A 22928-nucleotide genomic window follows, 5' to 3' on the forward strand; every position below is an offset into this window, starting at 1 on the left:
GCTCAGAGGAGCATACTGTATGCAGGCTAAGGGATCTTTGAGGAGTATATGTCCCGAGAGCTAACCTCTGTGAGTTCACTGTAAGGACAGAGGCATCATTTTAGTGTACTTTCTCGGACAAAAGATTTTGTATCCAATAGTTCAGGAACTTACAGTGAGAATTTACAGGGGGTAGGATTGGGGGGAATTGAAGGGAGGTTGAGGGTGAGTGGATATGGTTGAAGGCAAATTGTGGGTGAGGGGGCATGAGTGTGTGTGAGATTGTGTTTGAGGCCAGGTTTGAGTCTGTGTGAGTGGGGGGGAAAGGGGTGTCTTTGGGGTCAGATGTAGTTGAGGATGTAAGAGTGACCATACCAGTGCTTGGTTGTGAAGCTCCATTTTAGGTGGCTGCCAAGTTTACTGACTTGTAAGCTGTTAGAAAATGCATCCTGCAGTGAATACTGGAGGATCGGTGGTTGGGAGCAGGTTGCTGCCAGATAATTTCATGATTATTTACCATCCTGAAAATTTCCCCAATCACTTTCTTATTCCCTGTTTCCGTTCACACGTGGCTGGGAAGCTGTTACCGATCCTCTTTTTATAGCTGTGCTGACTAGAACTCCCTGTGCATTGTAAGTGGCCAATCTACATAGCTGCAGCTCCTCCTGGGGTATTTCTCAGCAGCCCCATGGGCTCTGCAGGGCTGATCCCAGAAGCTGATGGAGATGTAAAGAAGAGCGGTGTGAGGAGGGCCATGGGCAGATAATGATGCTGATTGTTGGAGGAGGGAATCAGCTGCCACATGGATATCAAGGGGAAGTCTAGGGCCTGGTGTAAATGCTAATGGAGCCACAGGATGCTAAAGGAGGTTGGGGTTGGAAGTCTCTGAAGGTTCCCCCAGTGAGTGAGCTTGGGCTCCCAGCCTTGTAGTGCCAGGCGCCCAAAGCCTACCTATGCTCCAGGTGTTAGGTAGGCTGCTAGGACAGCTTGGTGTCATCTGGAGTCACACCGCCAATGGCTGCTACCTAGAAATGTATGCACTGCATTCAGCACGGACACGGGAGCCTGCTAGGCAGGTTGGATTTCCTGGCCTTTGATGCAGAGCTCGTGTGAGAAATTGCAGATCTTGAACCTGGGTCCATGGATCCCCCAGGCAGTCCTCAGACTGCAGCCACCACCCAGCAGCAAACAGGGAGTATGGGCTGGTGGGTCCTAGCTCACCATAAGTGTCGCTCACATAGCTCCCAATTGGAGATATCCAGCCTCTCCAATTGGCTAAGACTCACCCTTTCAGCCAGAAGGAAGCACAGGAAGTTATCTGAGCAACTAGGTGATCCCTGGCTTGCTGCTACACTGGACCTTGCCTTCTCGCCTGACTCCTGAGTCCTGCCTTGTTCCTGCCTTCCTCCCTTGTTCAGTTCCCTGCTTCTACAGCCCACCCCAGGCTACTGACTCCAGCTTTGACCGTTTGCTTGACTCCCAGCTCTCTCTCTGGCTCAGACCTCTGGTTCCTGGTGCCTGATTCCTGCTCTGACCACTAGGTCTGACCGCAGACCGACAGCTCCTTCACTGGGTTTTATGTTCTATTCAGAGACCATGGTGTGAATCCGAGTGAGCTAATGGCTGGTCTTGTAGCTGTCTGAGTGCTGGAAATGGGCCCCCCACACTTCCAGAGCAGCGCACTGACCTGCCCCGACAGACTCACCAGAAGCATTGCCACCCAAAACAAACAAACAAGGGCATAATACAGAAGCAAAGCCCAGACGTTGGTGACTGGTGGGGGAGAGAACTACATCGGATGTGTACACTTTGCAATGTTGGGAAAGGGCTCAGGCACCGTGCTGAGGGAGGCCCTGTCGGAACCTGGAGAGAGCTAGAACACAGAGTAGCTCAGCTGAGAAGTGGTCCTGAGTAGCAAGTGCTGAGTGCTCTGTTTCGTTAACATTAGGCCAGTAATGGAAACAATTCCCAGAAGCTGAGCTGGGTGGGTTTTATTTTGTCCGAGGCTAATGCCCTGAATCCAAGAGTGTTTTGTATTGAAACCCAGTGCACTAGAATTCAGGGGAATGAAGCTTATTCACAATAGTGTTCAATTTATGACACATCTGGGTACATAATTAACCGTTACTGACAACAAATGACTACTTGGGTTTGTGAGAAAGCTGAGCCTCTTGGATTTCCTGTAGGATGTAACCACAGGAAATTAATTTGGCGCTTTCTGATGACATCATTTTGACCACAGAACTTCCTCTGAACACAAAGCTGTTTTTCTTGGCCTCGGTTGCAGACATTTTTAGAACATGAATATTATTCTAAAGTTGCAATGGTGTTGCTGTGAATTCCACTAGAAGAGGTGTGTGTGTGTGTGTGTGTGACTGTAATGAGGTAATTGTTTTACCTCCAGCTGTGCAGGGAATTGGCTTAGAAGGTAAAAATGCTCCTTTGTACCAGAGCCCTCTATCCTCACAGGGAGTATTGGCTTCTGAAGCCTCTGTAACAATGAGTGCACCACAGGCTTCTGCTAGATCTAATAGCCCATCAGCCGAGAAAAAGGTTCCAGGGGGCTTTGTATCTGCAAGATCCAGGGCCTCTCTTCTCCCTGTAACCTAGGTGTCAGGAAAACTTGTACCAGCTGAGTGGGGACGGGTGGACTTATGAGACGGTGAAAAATTTTCTCCCTGGTGATGGGAAATGTACAGTAGCTTCTTTAGAGAAGGAGAGAGAGTTTGTGCAGCTCCTGTTAACAGCAGTGTATATTGTGACCTGTAAATTGCAGTGCCTCTTCCCCCTCAAAGAGAATGTGCTAGCAGATGATTCTGCCTTTGGAGGTGGCACTGTGTGATAGGAGAGGGACAAGCTGGGGTTAATGTAATTTTCCCAAACAGACACATGTGAGAGAGAGAGAGAGAGTCTGTGTGTTTAAAGGCTTGGCATTAACATGTCTTCACCAGCATGCACCCAAAGGAGAGGTCAGGAGTTAGAGTGGACTAGAAATTAACATGACTCCAGTAGACTCTCAGACAGACACTGGAGAGAGAGCAGCTGGAGATTAACATGCCTCCAGCATTGCCTCAAGAGATACCAGAGCAGTGAGCATGGTTGTGTGTTCAGGTGACTGGGATGGAAGCAGCAGCAGGTGACTGGAGTCTCTGTTTCACTAACCCTGTCCTAGCAGGATTCAGATTCCCAATGTAAATGCAATAGGTAATGGAAAGTGTGAGGGAGTTGCTTGTGGTGTGTAGAGCGCAGTACTTTCCATTACCAGTAATGATACTGTATCTATAGCAGGTTATGAATCTATTTGGCTACCTGCAGTTTATTGACCTCATTAGTGGTCACAAGGAGGTATTATATCTGCGATGGCAATTGAGTAGACACCAAGGTAAGAGATGAAATTATTGCATGGCCTTGTGTTACCGCATCATCCCCAGTGGCAAGTGCCTGCCCCACTGGTTCCCCAGCCAGGTACACTGGGTGGTCCTGACTGTTGTCTGCAGTTTCCATGGTTCCATTTGAATAAATAAACAGGCGCCACGTTTGTCTTTGTGGTGCTCAATCTGAACTTGAGTCCCACTCATGAGGAATGGACTCTTTTTAACAACTAGAAATACCCCTACTATCTGAACAGTTACACAGGATGCAGGTGTCTGAATTACAATCACTCAGATTATAGGAAAAGTCTTTATTTCTGCTGCAGATGAAAAGGACATGAGTTTCTGAAATGTGATGTTACAAATCTGTCTCTCGCTGTAATTTAAGGGTCTCAATAATTATGATTTACCAAGATCGTCAGAAACAATTAGAAAGTCTCTTCTGGTCCTGTAGCATGGTTAGGTTTGCCTCTCAGTCTTCCATTTCTGACCTCCGCTTCAGTCTGCCAGTCGTACATGCTGTGACTAGAGATCACAGATGAAGCAAGTTTCATCAGGGAGGTTTGGCTGCAGCTGGGTAAAGCGAGGTTAAATAAACCTGAAAATTGCTGGGATTCTGCTTGCTGGAGTTGGCCAGCAAGATCAGGTGAAATCAGTTAAGAGCTAGGCAGACTGCGAAGAGCTACAAAAGGGTCTCTCAAAACTGGGTGACTGGGCAAGAAAATGGCAGATTAAATTTAATGTTGATAAATGCAAAGTAATGCACATTGGAAAGCATAATCCCAATTGTACATAGAAAATGATGGGGTCTAAATTAGCTGTTACCACTCAAGAGGGAGATCTTGGAGTCATTGTGGATAGTTCTCTGAAAACATCCACTCAATGTGCAGCGGCAGTCAAAAAAGTGACCAGAATGCTGGGAATAATTAAGAAAGGGATAGATTTTGGACAAAAAATATCCTGTTGCCTCTATATAAATCCATGGTATCTTGAATACTATGTGCAGATGTGGTCACCCCATCTCAAAAAAGATATATTGGAATTGGAAAAGGTTCAGAATTAAGGGCAACAAAAATGAATAGGGGTATGGAACAGCTGCTGTATGAGGAGAAATTAATAAAACTGGGATTTTTGAGCTTGGAAATGAGACATCTTAGGGGAGATATGATTGAAGTCTATAAAATCATGACAGGTGTAGAGAAAGTAGGTAAGGAAGTGTTGTTTACTACTTCTCATAACACAAGCATTAAGGGTCACCAAATGAAATTAATAGGCAGCAGGTTTAAAACCAATAAAAGGAAGTATTTCTTCACACAACGCACAGTCGACCTGTGGAACTCCTTGCCAGAGGATGCTGTGAAGGCCAAGACCATAACAGGGTTAAAAAAAAGAACTAGATAAGTGTATGGAGGATAGGTCCATTAGTGGCTATTAGCCAGGATGGGCAGGAATGGTGTCCCTGGCCTCCGTTTGCCAGAAGCTGGGAATGAGCGACAGGGGATGGATCACTCGATGTTTACCTGTTCTGTTCATTCGCTTTGGGGCACCTGGCATTGGCCACTGTCGAAAGACAGGATGTTGGGCTAGATGGACCTTTGGTCTGACCCAGTAGGGCCTTTCTTATGTTCTTGATAAATCCTACAAAGAGTATTTCATAAGATAATAAAAGATTTAAAAAGTATAAACAGTCAGTAAATCAGAAACTGGACAAACCCTATTTACCCTGCCTTGCCTGCTTGGGCATTGTGTTTTTAGGGTTCTGGAATAAAGAATTAGAGGCCTCTGCAGTATACACCCTGCATCAGTTGGATCTTCAAAAAGAAGCACGGTACTGAAAAGTTCGGGTGGGAAAACTAGAGCAGCCAGGATAATCTAGCAGGGCAGTTATTTCTCTCTTTATTGCATTCCAGAGGAAAGGTGAACACAGGAGGTGAGCACTGAGACTGCAAAGGAAGAATTACTGAAACCAAGTTTAAATCCCACTTTGGGTAAATAGCACATGGCTTGGCCACTTAGCTAGCCAACGTGCAGGATGCTGTGCAGCTTCATTGAATACCAAGCAGCCCTGGGAACCATTTGGCTGTGTTAAAGGTCAGCTGCCCCAGAGCTCTGTGTGTGTGTGTGTGTGTGTGTGTGTGTGTGTGCTCGCTCGCTCAATTCAGGATAGCACTTTTAGCAGTACTCAGATCTTGACCTGTTTCATTGATCACAGAGATGAAATATGACATCCTAAGATGGTGGGGGGTTGATTTTGGACTTTCTTTGCATTTTCTGGCAAGTTCACAGCCAGCTGGAGGCAGTTAGAGTTTAACTGCCTCTGCCTTGAAAATATGACATGCTGTACATTTCTGGGATCGCTGAAGGAAGGAACTGGTCTCTTAAGCCACCCTGCCTGCCATGAATTTGTTTCCTTGGTGTTAGAACATTGAGGCCTGGGCTACACTAATAGGGGTGGGGGGTGGTTTGAACTAAGATACGCAACTTCAGCTACGCTATTCACGTAGCTGAAGTCGAAGTATCTTAGTTCGACTTACTTGGCAGTCCTCACAGAGGCAAGTTGACTGCCGCGGCTCCCCCATCGACTCCGCTTACTCCTCCTGCCGAGGTGGAGTATGGGCGTCGGTTAGCGGATCGATTTATCACGTCCAGACGAGGCACGATAAATCAATCCCCGATACATGGAACACTGCCCGCCGATCCGGCGGGTAGTATAGACGTACCCTCAGTGGTGAATAGCTGCACAAATCGTAGGCTACAGCTTCACTTTTTTGTAACATCTCTTGCATTTTCTCTTCTTAAGGCAGGAATACACACAGTGACTGTAGACTGTCTTGCTAAGGAAAATAACAAAGCACCCTCCAGCCTGCCCTGCCCTCCAGTGTTATTTGCATAGGGCTGGAGGGTTACAAACAGGAGTTCTATGTGCCAGGCGCTGATAGGGTACATAGGAGGGAAGGGAGAGAACACTTTGTTTGGATTGAGGGGGGAGCTCGGGGCATATACACCTCTACCCCGATATAACGCTGTCCTCGGGAGCCAAAAAAAAATATTACCGCGTTATAGGTGAAACCGTGTTATATTGAACTTGCTTTGATCTGCCAGAGTGTGCAGCCCCACACCCCCCGGAGCACTGCTTTACCACGTTATATCCGAATTTGTGTTACATCGGGTCGCGTTATATCGAGGTAGAGGTGTATATGTAGGTCTGTATTATTGTAGGCTGTGTTGTTATAGTTGAGATCATCCTAGGATATTAGATAGACAAGGTGGGTGAGATAGTATCTATTATTGAACTAACTTCTGTTGATGAGAGAGGCTTTGTCTACCCTGGAACCTGAATGACAAAACTTTTGTCGTTCAGAGGTGTGAAAAAAACACCCCCCACTAGGGTGACCAGACAGCAAGTATGAAAAATTGGGACGGGGGTAGGGGGTAATAGCAGCCTATATAAGAAAAAGCCCCAAATATCAAGATTGTCCCTATAAAATCGGGACATCTGGTCACCCTACCCCCCACCCCTCCGAATGACAAAAGTTTTGCTGATGAAAAGCGCTGGTGTGAACAGTGCTCCCGCCGTCAAAGCTACTGCTGCTCTTTGGGGGTGGAAGTTTTTTGTCGGCTCTCTCTCACTGACAAACAGCGGCTACACCGTGTGCCTTTTAGTGGCATAGCTGTCACTAAAAGGTGCATAGTGTAGATATAGCCAGAGACAAGCTTTCAAGCTTACACAGAGCTCTGGGAAAGGTCTTCTTCGGCTATCTCTCAGTGCAAGGATGTCGTCTACCAAGGGGGTTCATTGGTGAGTTTTTAAGTGGCTGAGGAGCCCATTTCTTGCCTTGCAGATTTTCCCACAGAAGTGACAGGTGTGATCTTTGAGGAGACATAGTTGTTGGCTGGAGTGTTGTGCCCTTTCTTTCCTCCTTTGTTGCTTCTCTGTCTCATGAGCACCTCTGTTCTCAAAGTGGGCTGTGGCTTGGTGAATGAGAGTCACTGCTAAATACAAGGTGGAACAGATAGTTTAGCATAAGTAGTTAACACACAGTTCAAGGGACTATTCAAGGTGATGTGGCCCGTTAACACCCTTCCAGTGATAGGGAGGCAGGGAAGGGAGAGGGGGAAAAAGCAGCTGGTGGGGATTGTTGTAATCAGCCATAAATCCAATGTCTCTGTTCAGTCCATGATTTTTAGTCTCCAGCAAAGTTATGAATTTAAGCTTATATGAAAGTAGTTTAAGTTTAAATAAAATAAGTTGGTATAGTAAAATATATTACCTTACCCCCCACCACCTTGTCTCTATATTATTATTTTATTATATTGAAATTAATAATATTTTAATTTGACTGTTACACATCACAGAAGTTGTGGTGTGGGGAGGGGGACTGCGTACTGTGAAACACTAATGTAGCTCAGTCTATGTAGTTTATCCAAGAGAAGGTTAAGAGGTGACTTGGCTACAGTCTGTAAGAACCCGGGGAGAAGATATCTGAGAGTAGGAGGGTTGTTTCATCTGGCAGACAAAGGGACTAGAAGCACCAATAACTGGAAGCTGAAATTAGAAGTAATTAATTACTAGAAAAACTTACCAGGGAAGTGGATTCTAAAGATTGGACATCTTTCTGAAAAATCAGCTCTAGCCCAACCAGACGGGGGTTACCTGTGACAGTCATAGCTGAATGTATTTAGCTAATGGAAATATAATATAATTTATTTTCTGAGACCAGCTGCAATGACTGGGACAGTGTCCCAGGGAAAACTGAAATGGATTTCCATCCTGAATGGAGATGATTCTGCCTGCTTTTCTATGGGAGTGATAATACGTGGGAAGGAGCTGAGCCTAGGCAGGCTTGTAACTAAAGGGTTAAATTAATTTTTGGTGTACCTCTGGTGAGGTAGATTTGACCCCCGACCTCCTTTATTCCCTGAGGTCTCTGCTTAGGAAAAGGCAGGTGATAGATAAATTTCCTAGGCTGTTTGTTTCTTGGGACAGGTCTACACTTAAAACACTGCATTGCTGTAGCTGCGGCGCTCAAGTAAAGACGCTCCTGTGCCAGTGGGAGAGCTGCTCCTGTCAGCATAGTTAATCCACCTCCATGAGAGGCGGTAGCTGTGTCACGCTGAGAAGCTCTGCTGCCGACATAGCACTGTCTACACCACGGTTAATCTGGTATAACTGTAGCTCAGGGTGTGGATTTTTCACAACCCTAAGCAACGTAGTTACACCAATGTAAGTCTGTAGAGCAGACCAGACCTTGATCACTGTAGTTCCTTGGAGAGCAGGTGTGCTGCTGTTTGCTCAGGGGTAAGGGGCAGTAACAAGGTGTAGACATGCGGACTCACCCCTGTGGCACCTCCTGCTGGTGACTCCTGGGAATTAGCTCGTTCCAGCTCTGGAGCGCCTTCTGCAAGCCGGTGATCCACCTGTCCTCTGGCCCCCATGTCCTTTTACATGGGGTGCTGCCCCCTGGCAATAACCCCTTTCTCTCAGGGTCTCCCCTCCCTGGGGAACCCCCACCCACTATCCCCACCTCGACTCAGGATAAGGCTACTGCCAGTCATCGTCTAGCCCCCGCGCCCTGGGGCAGACTGCAGTATCAGCCACTCATCACTGGCAAAGTTGGATTTGGACCTGCTGCCTTGACCTACCCCTGGGCTGCCCTCTGCAACCCCTAGTACTCCTTAGCCTTCTGCTAGGCTGCAGCCTGGGGCTTTCCAGGCTGGAGCTCCCCAGCTCATCTGCCTTTCCCCAGCCCTGCTTCACTCAGGTACCCTGTGTCCAGCTCCCTGCAGCCAGGCCCATCTCCCTCTATAGCTAGAGAGAGACTGTTTGTTCCTGGCTGCCTTTTGAGGCCCTGTTGCTCAGTTTGGGGTGTGGCCCCAGCTGCAGCCACTTCTCAATCAGCCTAGCTTAGTAGCTCCCAGCCACAACCTTCCTTCAGGGCAGGAGCGGGGGTCCACCCCGCTACACAAGGTGTCCCCGTCAGGCTCCCTTCTTATGACCCCTTGACCGCACTCCTGTCCCGTTCTTTTATTAGTTGTCCCCCGCAATTAGTGGGTTTCTGAGGTCCTGTAGATCCTCCCCTTAGGCTGAGGGGGGGATCCGTTAGCATGGGGCGGGCTTCCGCGCGCCCCATTTCCCGGAAACCCAGTAGATACACAAGGGTTGCTACTTTCTAAGTCCTTGTTCAGGTGGGGATTTCATGTGTGATGTTAGCCTGGGTTAAATGTGTGCTAATTAGGGCTATATCTTCACTCCTGTAAAAGGTGTGTTTTTGAATGAGATACTGAACACGCCAGAACCGTCTCTCTGTAAATCCTACTGCAGACAGGGCTCTGTAGATTTTACTGCTGGCATGGATGGCAGGTATAATAGGCCAGGGTTAGGGTTAGGGTTAGCTCAGCCTCCACCAACCCGTCGCCAGACACCTGGGTCATGGTGCCCCGCTCCTTCTCCAGGGCCCCCACCAACTGCTGCTGCTCCCTGCCATGTAGGGTGACCAGATGTCCTGATTTTATAGGGACAGTCCCGATTTTTGGATCTTTTTCTTATATCGGCTCCCATTACTCACCCACCTCCTGTCCTGATTTTTCACACTTGCTGTCTGGTCACCCTACTGCCATGCCTGGTAAGTCTTCCTCCACTCCAACCCTCCACCTTTTGGAGGTCCCCGCTGCTTGCTGCATCCCTCCAATCTTAGTCACAGCTTCGCCCCTGCCAAATTATTGGGAAAGATACATACCAAAGTTGGGTTTTAAGTATTGTTTATTAGGTGGCCATCTTGGTCTGGGATAAGAACAAGGTGACCTCCATGTTGTGACAGGTTCTTGTTCCCCCATGCTGAGCAAAAGGCAGAAAAGTAGAAAGGGCGGGAAAGTAGAAGGAGGGGGAATCTGTTGTTGCTAAGCAACAGGTTCCTATAAAGGTAGATAAGGGGAGGGGCCAACGGCTCTTGAGCTCTTGAGTCTCTGGGGGCTCCGGTGTCCAATGCGCTCTCTCTCCTTTGTTCCAGCTCTGATAGATGGGCTTAAGGGGGGACCCAGTGGGGGGGGTATTCTGTAAGGCTCCTTCAAGTCTTCTGGTCAGGAAAAATAAAAGAATCCTTACACCTCCTTGGGGGCAGGGGAGTGAGGAAGGATGCGGCAAGCCAGCGGCAGGTGGCGGGGGGGGCGGGGGTGGTGTCTGGCAGGGGAACGAGGAGGTGAGTGGGCGGGGGGGAGGATTGTCTGGTGGGGGATTGAGGCAGCTTGGCCAGGCGCTGGGGCCAAGCTGGCGCTGGGGAGGGTTGAGGGGAGCGGCGGTCAGGCAAAAGGGGGGGTGCTGGGCTAGCCTCCCCAAAGCGGGGTTCACCCGCTGCCCACGACTGTGGTGTATCTGGGCCAGGTCAGCCATCAGTCGGGGGGGATTAGTGTTGACCTCGCCTAGCTACACTGTTGTTAAAAACTCCTGAGCTTTGTCTCTAGTAACGATTTTACAGTGAGATAGCTAATGTACATTGTTTCATCTCATGTAATGCCCCCCCCCCACACACACTCACTTTTTTGGCATTGAAGACATGGACTAATGTGTAAAGTTTAGGGTCGATAAGGCACGCTGCTTGCCACCTGTTAAATTGGTCTAGTTCAAGCCATGAAAGAGCCTAGCCAATATGTGTCTAGGGATTAAGAAGATAAAGACCCAGACCAGTGTAGCTGGTGGAAACAGTGGATTCAGCTTTCAAAGCTTCTCCTTCTACCTCTAGCTCATCTGTCCAGGGCCTGGCATTATGGAGGAGAAAAGCCAAATACTGCAGGTTTAGTCAGGCCTTTAATGAAGCCTCTTTCCCATGTCCTGTGATAGGTAACATGGTTTGAGAAAGGTGACTATAAATCAAGCTGCATACAACCTTGTACTAAGAAAACTGTAGCTGATTGGGGAGGTTTTCAACCGAAGTTTCTAACTCTAGAAGGATGAATTGTTTTACAAATGTTACTTTCCAGAGTTCAGCCTGGTTCCTCAATCGTAAGGCAGCCTGGGTGCCTTATATGGCTTTGCTTGGCTCTGAATGTTGTGCACAGGTTATGTATTGTTTATACTGTACTAGTACATTTGTTTCTTCACAGATTTAAAAGCAGCAGCAAGGGCTGCTGCTTTTAGAGTTATGTGGAGTTGAATGGTCCCTCTGCACTTACCACATTCAGAGATATCACAAGTGCTGTTTTTGAAGGTACCTATCTTGCTAGTGCTCTCCCATATCTGCCTATTTCATTTGTACCGCTCTCTCATACTTGACTCAGACTACATGCCATGTCGGATTTGCTGTTGGGTGATGGTTAATGCATATTAACCTGCTCTGAGCTAATACTTTCTTTCAGTACGTTTCAGTCCACTCTAGGGATTATGGGGTTCCTGTGGTTATCAGAGGGTTGGACATGTCAGTGTTTTGCTTGTATCACTTGGTGCGATGCTTGGTGCAGTGGACAGGGCTTGGGCTCCAAGTATGGGTTTCCAAGTTTGGCATTTGAATGTTTTATTTGTCCCATAGTGCAAAGGGGGCAGGTTTCCTTGAGAGAGAGAGTAATTCCATGGACCCCTCTGTTACTAGCTTGTGCCATGCAAGGGCCTTCCCTGGGGTGCTGGGACTGGGGTGTTGGTGGAGTGGAGGCGCATTTAAGTGTTGTAACTTTTCACCATATTATTAGTCCTATTGAACTGTTACTGCCTCAGTTACTTCATTTTGAACACCAAACAGAAGCCTGCTCCCAGGCTGCTGCATCTTGACCAGAAAAGCAGATTCTTCCCCTGCTCCGCTGGCCTCTGTAATGCTCAGTGCTCGGGTGGTGGTTTTGTGATACTGCAGTTGAAGGAGGTATAATAAACAGGAGCTGCACACAACTGCTGTGAGTATTTTCATGACACTGGGTGAGCTCTGGGACAGTCAGCTGGGTTTATGGGTTTGCAAGGCCGCTAACAGCCCCGCATTGAAATCTACTTATTAAGGGTGATGCCTATAAGAAATGATAGTGATAATTATTACAGTTAACAGTGTCCACTGATTGTGTGTCCCCGTCCATATCAAAGCATAGAACCAGCCATCTGTCTGCCCATCATCACCTGACCATTAGGTTTGTTTGTTTGCACCCTTTCCCCCTCTTTTTGTCTGCTCCTCTTTGGCTTGTGAGCCCTTCGGGGCATGGACTGGGTGCGTCCCTGTTTGTGCAGCACTGGCACAGTCTGAGCACTCATGCAATAGACTTGATCGTGATGAGAAGCAGTGCCAGGGCCAACTGGGCCGGGGATCAGTAGGCTAAACCACCTATGAAAGGTTTTGGTGCTGCTCTGCCCTCCCTTTTCTGTGTGTACATATCACTGGAAACTGTCCCCTCCCCTGTGTGTCTCCCCGTTTGTCTGGCTCTCCCTCTCTCTCATCGGCATCCAGAATTTTCCCTGCAGAGGCTCTGAGTGGCACTTGGTGTGATGCAGAGAACAGGGGCGGCTCTAGGAATTTGGCCGCCCCAAGCACGGCGGCACGCCGCGGGGGGCGCGCTGGCGGTTGCCAGTCCCGTGGCTTCGGGGGACCTCCTGCAGATGTGCCTGTGGAGGGTCCACTGGTCCCGCGGCTCCGGTGGACCTCCCGCAGGCATGACTGCGGAAGGTCCGCCGGAGCCGCCTGCCGCCCTCCCGGCAAAATGCCACCCCAAGCGCGCGCTTGGCGCGCTGGGGTCTGGAGCCGGCCCTGGCAGAGAAGCAGTTTCCCTTTGCTCATGACTGAATCCTGCTGGTAGCATTTGCTGCTGTTCTGTCATGCTCCAAGCTGGGGTGCTGTGCTAGCTGTCCACATGCTCTGCATTCAGGGGCCCATTCTGATGCTCGTCTGTTCCAAGCTGTTCGGTCTGGAATTGTTGCTCGAGAGCAGACTGGAAAGAGTGTGGAGCAGCCACAGCGTCTTGTAAAGGAAAAGGAAGACTGTGGAGCCGTATGTTTCTTGTTGGGTAGCCAAGTTCCCCTCAGGGATTCAGGATTCAAATGCTGACTGACATGGCATTTGAATTCTTGTCTTGCAAAGGCCACTGATACCACAGAGGCTCCACAGTGTAATCGCTTCTCTGTCTCTGAGGCCTTCAGACGCCTTCTATTACAGCCCTGCATTTAAAAATAGAAGGGAAATGAGGCAAAATCATAAACTAGCTATAATAAAATTAGTGCTTGTGTGAAAGCGTGTTGCCAGTGCAGAGCGTTGGGGCAGCAGAATGCTGCCAGAAAGCCACTGGGTGCTGGCAGCGATTGTGTATTTACTGGCTAGCACGTTTAAACCTGAACTGAGCCTTTTATTATAGCTATAGTATCCCCCTCTTCTGGGTGTGAAGAAATGAAAGGAACTGGGGTAGGAAGAAAAGATTGTTTATTACCTGACCTCTCCTCAGGGAGCAAAATGGAAACAAAAGCTCACAGGCTCAAGTTTAGCTGAGAGAGTCTGTTTCCTACAGAGAGAGCATGATTAAGAGAAGGAGAGGCAGGCCCGGCAGACACAGCATCCAGATGCCAGGATAGTGCATCTGCCCCTTCAGGCTGGCCTGGGGGCTGAGAATAAATAGCCTCATCCCTGCATTGCCTTGGAGGAGGCCAGTCATTCTCAATCCGGTTTTGCCCTAGAAGCAGCTATTTTCAAGGGAAAGGGTTAGAGAACAAGCTGGAGTTCAGCATTCTCTTGTTGCTAATTATGCATTACTGTGATCATGGGCTGTCACGCCAACATGTCTTCCTTCACATTTGTGATTCTCAGTGACCTCTGCACGAGATGGACATGTTTCCATGACCAGGCTGACACTGTAGAGTCTAATGTCACGAGCCTGCTTGCCTTGAACTGTTGCTGAGCCAGAGAGAGCCTGAACTCCCCAGGTGGCAACTGGAGGTGGGTGTGCTTGTTCTGAGCCTGCTGGATACTGAAGCAAGTTTATCTGCAGTGTGTGTCTTTTGAAGACCATGACTGTGCTTGAGGGTTTAATTGCTAAAAATATTGCAAGAATATCTTGGCTGTGTCTTAGACTAAGTGGTTCCCTATTGCTTTCCTGTGAAATAAACCACCCCGAAAAGGTCATCACTACCAATCTGGCTAAATATCTAAAGTGTGCAGTAGATTTCAACATGTTGAGCTGACAGAGTCTGGCTGGGGCTCTTGAGGGGAATTGGGACTGGACACAGTTTTTCTGGTACCAGCAGAATGAAATACAATAACTCAAATTTAGAAGAATCATTTTGGAAGGGTTTTGTTGCAGCCAAGCAAACAGTATTACAGTCTTCATTCCCCCGGAGGTTTGATCTCTCCCCTGCATTGTTACATGACCGTGTTGGACATGGATCATTTCGGAAGGATGGCAAGTGTAATGAATGATACCAGACAAACCAATTGGAATTTGGCAGCCCTCTAATTGATCTCATTTAGTTACAAAGTTTTGGGGAATAAAGGCCCCATTCTGAACAGAGCCTCCAGTCATTCAGTTCACATGCATAATCACAGCAAATCTTGATAGTCTTGTGTTTTCCTTGTGCCCCAGTGGGTTTCTGTGCCATGCGCCAAATGCCCTGGGTAACGGAGACGGAGTTATGAGGCACTCTAATGATTTGCTTATTTTGGAACTGCCATTCAGTCCCTTGTATGCAGTTCTGGAGTTTGCCGTCTCTGGAGCCATTTGGGCCTGTTCTCAGTGCCTACAGCATGACTTGCCCTGGTAACTGGCTCCATTAGGATCGAAAGCAGATTATTTATTTTACTCCCTTTGGACAGATTTTCTCTAGTGTGAAGTTTTTTCTACTTTGATTTGCCAAAATTAGATTCTTGGATAATAGAAATGGACTTGCCAAGGAGCTGGTGGGGACATGCAGCTGCTTTTTGAGACCTCGACCTTAGTCTTGGCACCCGCAGCTGAGGTTACATTAATAGTCATTAACAGCAAAGTTAGGCAGTAAAGCGCTTTCTGGGTTTTAACGGTGGAGCAAAGAGGTTGAAAATCCAGGAGGTGGTGAAACTGTTGAACAGAGAAGCATCACTCCCTTGGCCAGAAACATCTGCAGTGTCCCACTCTGACTGGGCTGGGGTAGCAGGCACATGTGGCTGATAGGGGAGAGCCGCTTGGGGACAGAGAGGAGTTGCAGGACCAAACAAGCCAGATGAGTTTCACCTGCAGGAAGTCCAGCTGTTACCTTTCCACAGAGAGGGATTCTAGTCACTGTAATACCGCGGACTTTTGATGCGCATACCAGGGGGGCAGTTTGCTTTGTAGTAGTCTCCAAGAACAGGGCACTGCTCCGGTGATGGCTGCTCACAGAACTGGATCATTTCTCTGATCCATGTGCATTACCACACAAGAGTACAGCATGTGGCTGGATTCTAGGGGGCTTTCATTGCTGACTGCTGATTAATACCCCTCAGAACAATCTCTTCTCTTCAGCTGTTTTTAGCACACCCTCTCAGACTGAATATTCTTATCCATTTGGAGCAGTTTGTAAAACACGCTTATCACTTCTGTGTGAGAGAGAGAATGTGATGCGCTTTGGCCTCTAACCCTGGCTCGGGGCTTAACTTTGCTTTTGACTAATATGATTTTTTGGGGAGTGTGTAGAATTCCCAGATAGATGCAGAGAACCAAGAGGCTGCCCCTTCCAGCTTCTGCAAAAGTGGTTAATTCAGAAATGCTACAGGAAGTTTGCCAGCAAGTAGTGAAGGAACATGCTGGCGCTGGTGGGCTTCTGCTATGGTGCTGGCCATCCTGGGCATTAACTAAGCTCTAGTTTGAATTTTCAAACCTTCATGTGTGCAAACCCCCTGAGGCATGGGTGTGAAGCTGGGGCCCGGGGAGCCTTTGTTTTTCACCAGCTCTATTGCTTGTTCATTTGTCCAAAAGCAGGGCAGAGGTCATTGCATGCTGTTATAGTCAGCTCCAGAGTGCACTAGACTTCCTCAGCCTGAGAGAGGGAGTAATGCCCACTCCTAAAGGGCAGGCTTGTCTGTGCCCCTTTGCAATGCTGACAGTGATGATAGTGTAAGGATTTGCCTTCTCACCCTGTGTGTTCTATCTCCAAACCCTGGGGCTTGGTGGAACTGAAACAGAGAATAAAGCCTGCTGCAGCCTCTGTCTTTGCAAACCCATAGTGCAGTGTACGAGGTTGCCTCTTGGAAGTGGTATTCTTGTGTCTTTTGTGAAAGTTGTCATTAGATTTAACAGTCCAAGATGCTGTTGTACAATAAATAATCCTGGTTTGTCAAACACTTTTTCTTGTAGTTCTTGGAGAGCAGCCCCAATATGTGTTTCAAATGCCAGAATTTGTGTAATTTACAACCAGTGACCATTATACACATGTTGGAAACATGGTATCTTCTGGTCTCTGATGGAACAGATTGTTCAAAAGCAAACCACATGTCTGAAAATAGGAGTCCCTCTCCTGAGTGGTGGGAGATAATTTATCCAGAGAACAAAACCTGCCTCAGATAGTTCATGTGGCAGCAAAATTCTTATACCATTTGCAAGATTTTCAGAAGGGGGGTGGGCAATGGGAACACTCACAAAACTGCACACATGCCTGTGGAATCAACATGCTCCCACTGATAGTTCTTTGTGCTTGTTGGTCAAAGAGAGAAGTCTGGCTCCGCACTTGTGATTGCTGATGCTTGCTTGAATGGGGGTAGGTGCTGGGGCTTGTGCCATCCCCAAAATATACCCTGTTAGGTTTACAAGAAGAGAGAGAAGATGAGATGGGATGGCACATATGGAACCTTTCACCTCCAGGTCACTGGTACCAATTTGGGTCAGGTAGGTAGTGACCAGCAGTCCTTTCCCTTTGATGGCTGTTCAGTGGCACCCATATGTGTTGTGTAGATGGATCTAGGATCTATTTACATAGATCAGTGTTCAGTTTAGTAAAACGATCATCGTAGTTGAGCCCCTTTTGTTGACATGCTCAGCAGATGTGCTCCCAGATTGAAGGAGCCATGGAAACTGACCTCCCCTCTCCCACAGACCCATGCCTCAGAGATTGAGGCATGGATGTGAATAACTGGGGAGGAAGGCTCAGTTGCTGAGGTCTGTGCTGCTCTGTTGGTAAAGAGAGGCTCAGGATCTCCAGGGCTGTCAATCTGGCACCTTGTCGTGCACACAATAGCTTGTAGAGAAGTTCTGTGAAAGACTGTGCTCAAAGCAGAGTGCTTAGGGAACGTACAGCATTCATAGGGCTGCTCCTTGTCATTCCGTCTGGGAACTTCGTGTGCATGGGAGACTAGTACAGAGGCACTTTGAAGTGAATGGGAAAAGATCAAAGAAACAAATTGGATAATGAACATATTACTTTGAAGGATCTATTAATTTAGCCCTGCTGCAGTGTGGAAAATTCTCTTTTTCTAGTTTAGTGGCTCAGAACTATTGTTTGCATAAAATCCCTGATTTACAAAGTCAGTAGCTGGGCTAAATAAACATTTCTGTCAGATATAAATGACTGCAAGGGAGCGTCCGCTATTGTAAGAGCCGAAGCCATACAACTCCCATTGTGTAATAAACAGCAGTTGCAGGGGCTTCTCTGCTTGAACTGATGACCTCTGGTTTTGCTGTGCCAAATGTTGTAATGCTTTGCAGAAAGTTTTAACCCTGATGTTCCCACCGGCTGCTCTTCTTCCCTGTTCCCCTTGTACTACATCTGCTTCTTGGGGTTATAGAAAAACTTAGGCTGCTAAAGCCCAAGTTGGTGTCATCCTCCACCGTAGCATCTTCTGTGGAGCACTTGGTGCTCAGTCACTGACAGAACGTAATCGAACCTCCTGGCCAGAGTCAGTGTTCTGGTGCTCAGAGCTACAGTATAAAATGGTTGTTTAGTGAGTGGCTTAGTCTATTCTTCTCCATCCAGGCTTTTCCCACCTTTCTATAGGAAACAATCTGGTGTCATCATGGGGCAGCACTCAGGCCCATTAGTGATTATTAAGGCTGTGATTTAGTCACGGAAGTCACAGAATCCATGACTTCCAAAGACCTCTGTGACTTCAGCCATCGCTGGCTGGGAGTCGCAGGGTCCCCTGCCACCTTCAGGGGGAACCCCTGCCGCTCCTGGTCTCCCTGGTGGCATGGGAGAATCCCCGGAGCTCCTGGGCAGCCCGGGGGAACCCCAGAGATCCTGGCCACTGCTAGGCCAGGGATGAATGAGAAGTGGGGCTGGGCTCAGGCCGGGCCGGGGATGAACGAGAAGTGGGGCTGGGCTCAGGCCGGGCCGGGGATGAACGAGAAGTGGGGCTGGGCTCAGGCCGGGCCGGGGATGAATGAGAAGTGGGGCTGGGCTCAGGCCGGGCCGGGGATGAATGAGAAGTGGGGCTGGGCTCAGGCCGGGCCGGGGATGAACGAGAAGTGGGGCTGGGCTCAGCCCGGGCCGGGGATGAACGAGAAGTGGGGCTGGGCTCCGGCCGGGCCGGGGATGAATGAGAAGAATGCAAAGAGAAGAGGTTCTCACATCTCCCCCAAGGGCGTTTGCTTCACGTTATTTGCAGCCTTGGGTTCTTGCATGACAAATAGCAAGATTTGTCTCTCTACCCATTTTCTCCCCATTGCAAAGGTTTATTCAGTGCCTTGTAGCTGGGCTGGTGGTTACTGTTGTTATTTAAGTACAGGTCAAGTAGACCTACTCTGATTACGCATAGGTGTCACAGTGCTTAAGGCTAGGTGTACGGGGGGGCGGGGTCGACCTAGGATACGCAACTACAGGGGTTCTCAAACTGGGGGTCGGGACCCCTTGGGGTTGCAAGGTTATTACATGGGGGGATCGCAAGCTGTCAGCCTGCAAACCCCACTTTGCCTCCAGCATTTATAATGGTGTTAAATATATAAAAAAGTGTTTTTAATTTATAAGGGGGGGGTCGCACGCAGAGGCTTGCTGTGTGAAAGGGGTCACCAGTACAAAAGTTTGAGAACTACTGAGCTACGCGAATAGCGTAGCTGAAGTCAGCATATCTTAGGTCAATTTACCTGGCTGTGAGGACGGCGACAAGTCGAACGCTGCCGCTCCCTCATGGACTCCGCTTCCGCCTCCCATCACGGTGGAGTTCTGGAGTGGACGGCAGAGCGATCGGGGATCGATTTTATCGTGTCTACGCTAGCTGCAATAAATCGATCCCCGATAGATCGATCACTACCCGCCAATCTGGTGGTGACAGCCTGCTCAGCTTACACTGGCATGCTGAATGCTGTCAGCCCAAAAATGGTGGAAGCTCCCTAAAAGTGTGTGTGGGGGGGGGACCAGTGCCCAAACAGTGGCCCCACCCGTTCCCCTGAGTCGCTGCCCTGCACTGTCCCTTCTCCCAAAGGCCCTACTCCCAGATGCCTCTTCCCCCAAAGACTGCGCTCCCTGCTCACTCCTCTCTGACCCTCATTGCTTGCCCTTACAGCCCATGTCAGCCCCAGAGCAGCTGAACCAGAGTTAGCAATAGTGGGCATTTTTTAAAAGCATCCCTAGTGTAGACAGGAAGTGACTAGAAACTCACTGATCTTGTTATTCTCCAAGTCAAACTAAATACATGACCAAATTCATCCCTTATGTAAGTCCCTTGACTATATTAGGGGGTGCGAGTGGCCTGTCATATGGGGAGGAGGATGTGGAATAAGATGATCAGAACTGACAGTGATTAATAGTACAGGTGAAGAGTCTTAATCATTTAGTCTGGGATATTTCTTAAACAATAAAAACCAAAGGCCTTAAAAGTTCTGTGTTTCAGTGAAAGGGCTCCACAGGCAGGGGAATCTTAGGGTACGTCTACAGTACGAAATTAATTCAAAGTTATTTTATTCAAATTTCCTGAATCGAGTTCATACATTCGATGTTGTGTCCCTACTAAAGCGCGTGACTTTGGCGGAGTGCATCCACAGTACCGAGGCTAGCATCGAATGGCGGAGCGTTGCACTGTGGTAGCTATCCCACAGTTCCCGCAGTCTCTGCTGCCCATTGGAATTGTGGGTTAAGCTCCCAGTGCATGATGGGGCAAAACATTCTCGCGGGTTTTTCTGGATGTGTGCCGTCACTCGCTCCTCCCTCCGTGAAAGCTACGGCAGATGCCATGCTGCCAGCAGACTGTGCAACACGGTGCACCACCTGTCTCCTGGTATGTTGAATCCACTTCAAATGTCCTCTCCTCTTTCTATCTACTCTTTCATCTAACCATTCCCCGCTGTTTCTCGGCCATCGTGAACAGAGCCACACAGCTTCCACCGCAAACTCTGCTCTCGCTGCTTTTTCCATGTTGTTGGTCCTGGGCTCCCGTGGAAGCTACAGAAGGCAACAATTCCGTGCTGTTTCTCGGCCATCGTGAACAGAGCCGCACAGATAATCTGGAGAAAACAGTGTAAGCTGTCCTGGGCTCCCATGGAAGCTACAGAAGACAACCATTTACTGCCTTTTATCGGCCATCTTGAACCGAACAGCTCGTTTCGCACCCTTTTTCAAGGATTACCCATGCAGGCGCCAAACATGGAGCCTGCTCAGATCTCTGCTGCAGTTTTGAACATTGTAAATACCTCGCGCATTATCCAGCAGTATGTTCAGTACCTGCAAAACCGAGCGAGGAAGCGACGACAGTGCGATTACTATACTGATGAGGACATGGACACAGACGTTCCTAGATGCACGGCATGTGGCGATTGGGAGATCATGGTGTTAATGGGGCAGGTTCATGCTGTGGAATGCCGATTCTGGGCCCAGGAAACAAGCACAGACTGGTGGGATCGCATAGTGTTGCAGGTCTGGGATGATTCCCAGTGGCTGCAAAACCTTCGTATGGGTAGGGCCACTTTCATGGAACGTTGTGACTTGATTTCCCCTGCCTTGAAGTGCAAAGACACCAAAATGAGAGCAGCCCTCACTGTTGAGAAGTGAAAGGCCATAGCACTGTGGAAGCTTGCAACGCCCTACAGTCAGGGAATCAGTTTAGAGTGGGCAAATCTACTGTAGGAGCTGCTGTGCTGCAAGTAGCCAACGCAATCATTGAGCAGCTGCTATCAAGGGTAGTGACTTTGGGAAATGTGCAGACCACTGTGGATGGCTTTAATGTGCTGGGGTTCCCTAACTGCGGTGGGGCGATAGACGCATATCCCCATCTTGTCCCTGGGACACTGGGGCGGCCAGTACATAAACTGCAAGGGGTACTTTTCCATGGTGCTGCAAGCACTGGTGGATCACAAGGAATGTTTCACCAATATCAGCGTGGGATGGCCGGGAAAGGTGCATGACTCTCACCTCTTCAGGAACTCTGGTCTATTTGAACAGCTGCAGGAAGGGACTTATTTCCCAGATCAGAAAATTACTGTTGGGGATGTTGAAATGCCTATCGTTATCTTTGGGGACCCAGCCTATCCCTTAATGCCAGGGTCATGAAGCCGTACACAGGCACCCTGGCCAGTAGTAAGGAGCAGTTCAACTATAGGCTGAGCAAGTGCAGAATGGTGGTAGAATGTGCTTTTGGACGTTTGAAAGCGCGCTGGCGCAGTTTACTGACTCGGTTAGATCTCAGCACAACCAATATTCCAATTGTAACTGCTGCTTGCTGTGTGCTCCACAATATCTGTGAGAGTAAGGGGGAGACGTTTATGGCAGGGTGGGAGGTTGAGGCAACTCGCCTGGCTGCCAGTTTTGCACAGCCCGACAACAGGGCGATTAGAAGAGCTCAGCAGGGCGTGCTGCGCATCAGAGAAGCTTTGAAAGCCAGTTTAATGACTGGCCAGGGTACGGTGTGACAGTTGTGTTTGTTTCTCTTGAAGTTACCTGCACCCTATATATATATGAAAGGAAATAAAGTCAAAATTGTTTAAAAACTGTTCTTTATTATTTGATGCACAATGCATTGATAGAAATTAGAAGGTAGACTTGGGGAGTGGGGGGGTTGGGTTAGGGGGGTGGAGGAGGAGGGAAGGACAAGTCCAGAAACCAAATCAAAAGTTCGCATATGCCAGTTTTCTGGTGCTTGGGCGATCCTCTGGGTTGAGTGTGGGGGTCCCGGTAGCCTCTCCCCTCGTGTTCTTGGGAGTCTGGATGAGGAGGCTGTGGAACCTGGGGAGGAGGGAGTTGGATTATACAGGGCTGCAGCGGCAGTCCGTGGTCTTGCTGCCTTTCCCGCATTTGATCCACCAGACAGCAGAGCATGTCAGTTTGCTCCCCCATGAGCTTGGCCACAGCGTCCTGCCTGTTCTCATCACGCGCCTCGCTCCTCTCTTCGTGTTCCTGTCATGCTTTATGGGACTCCGCAATTGTTTGCCTCCATGCATTCAGCTGAGCTCTATCAGTGCGGGAGGACTTCATGAGCTCAGCAAATGTCCTCCCGAGTTCATTTTTTCGCCTTCTAATCTGGACCAGCCTCTGGGATGGAGTAGGTAGGGGCCGAGTTGAAACATTTGCACCTGCGGGAGGAGAAAAAGAGAGGGTAGTATTTTAAAAAATACATTGCAGAGAACAAAGGGGGCACTTTGGTATGAGTAAGCCATCACACGTCCGGGCAACAGAATTAATCTTGCAGGCAGCCCATAGGGGCACATGGGGTTCTGTTTCTTCAATGCTTTCAAACTGCTGCGCTCGCTTTCCCACAGCAA

At 48.7% G+C, this 22928-nt stretch overlaps 1 protein-coding gene across 6 annotated transcripts in view; it reads left to right on the plus strand.

Moving 5' to 3' along the window:
• Positions 1 to 22928, plus strand: part of TTC28 (tetratricopeptide repeat domain 28) — a 445830-nt gene that overhangs the window by 279906 nt on the left and 142996 nt on the right. The window lies entirely within an intron of this gene.

This window comes from Mauremys reevesii, linkage group 18 (assembly GCF_016161935.1).
Source record: "Mauremys reevesii isolate NIE-2019 linkage group 18, ASM1616193v1, whole genome shotgun sequence".
Classification (NCBI taxonomy): Eukaryota; Metazoa; Chordata; order Testudines; family Geoemydidae; genus Mauremys; species Mauremys reevesii.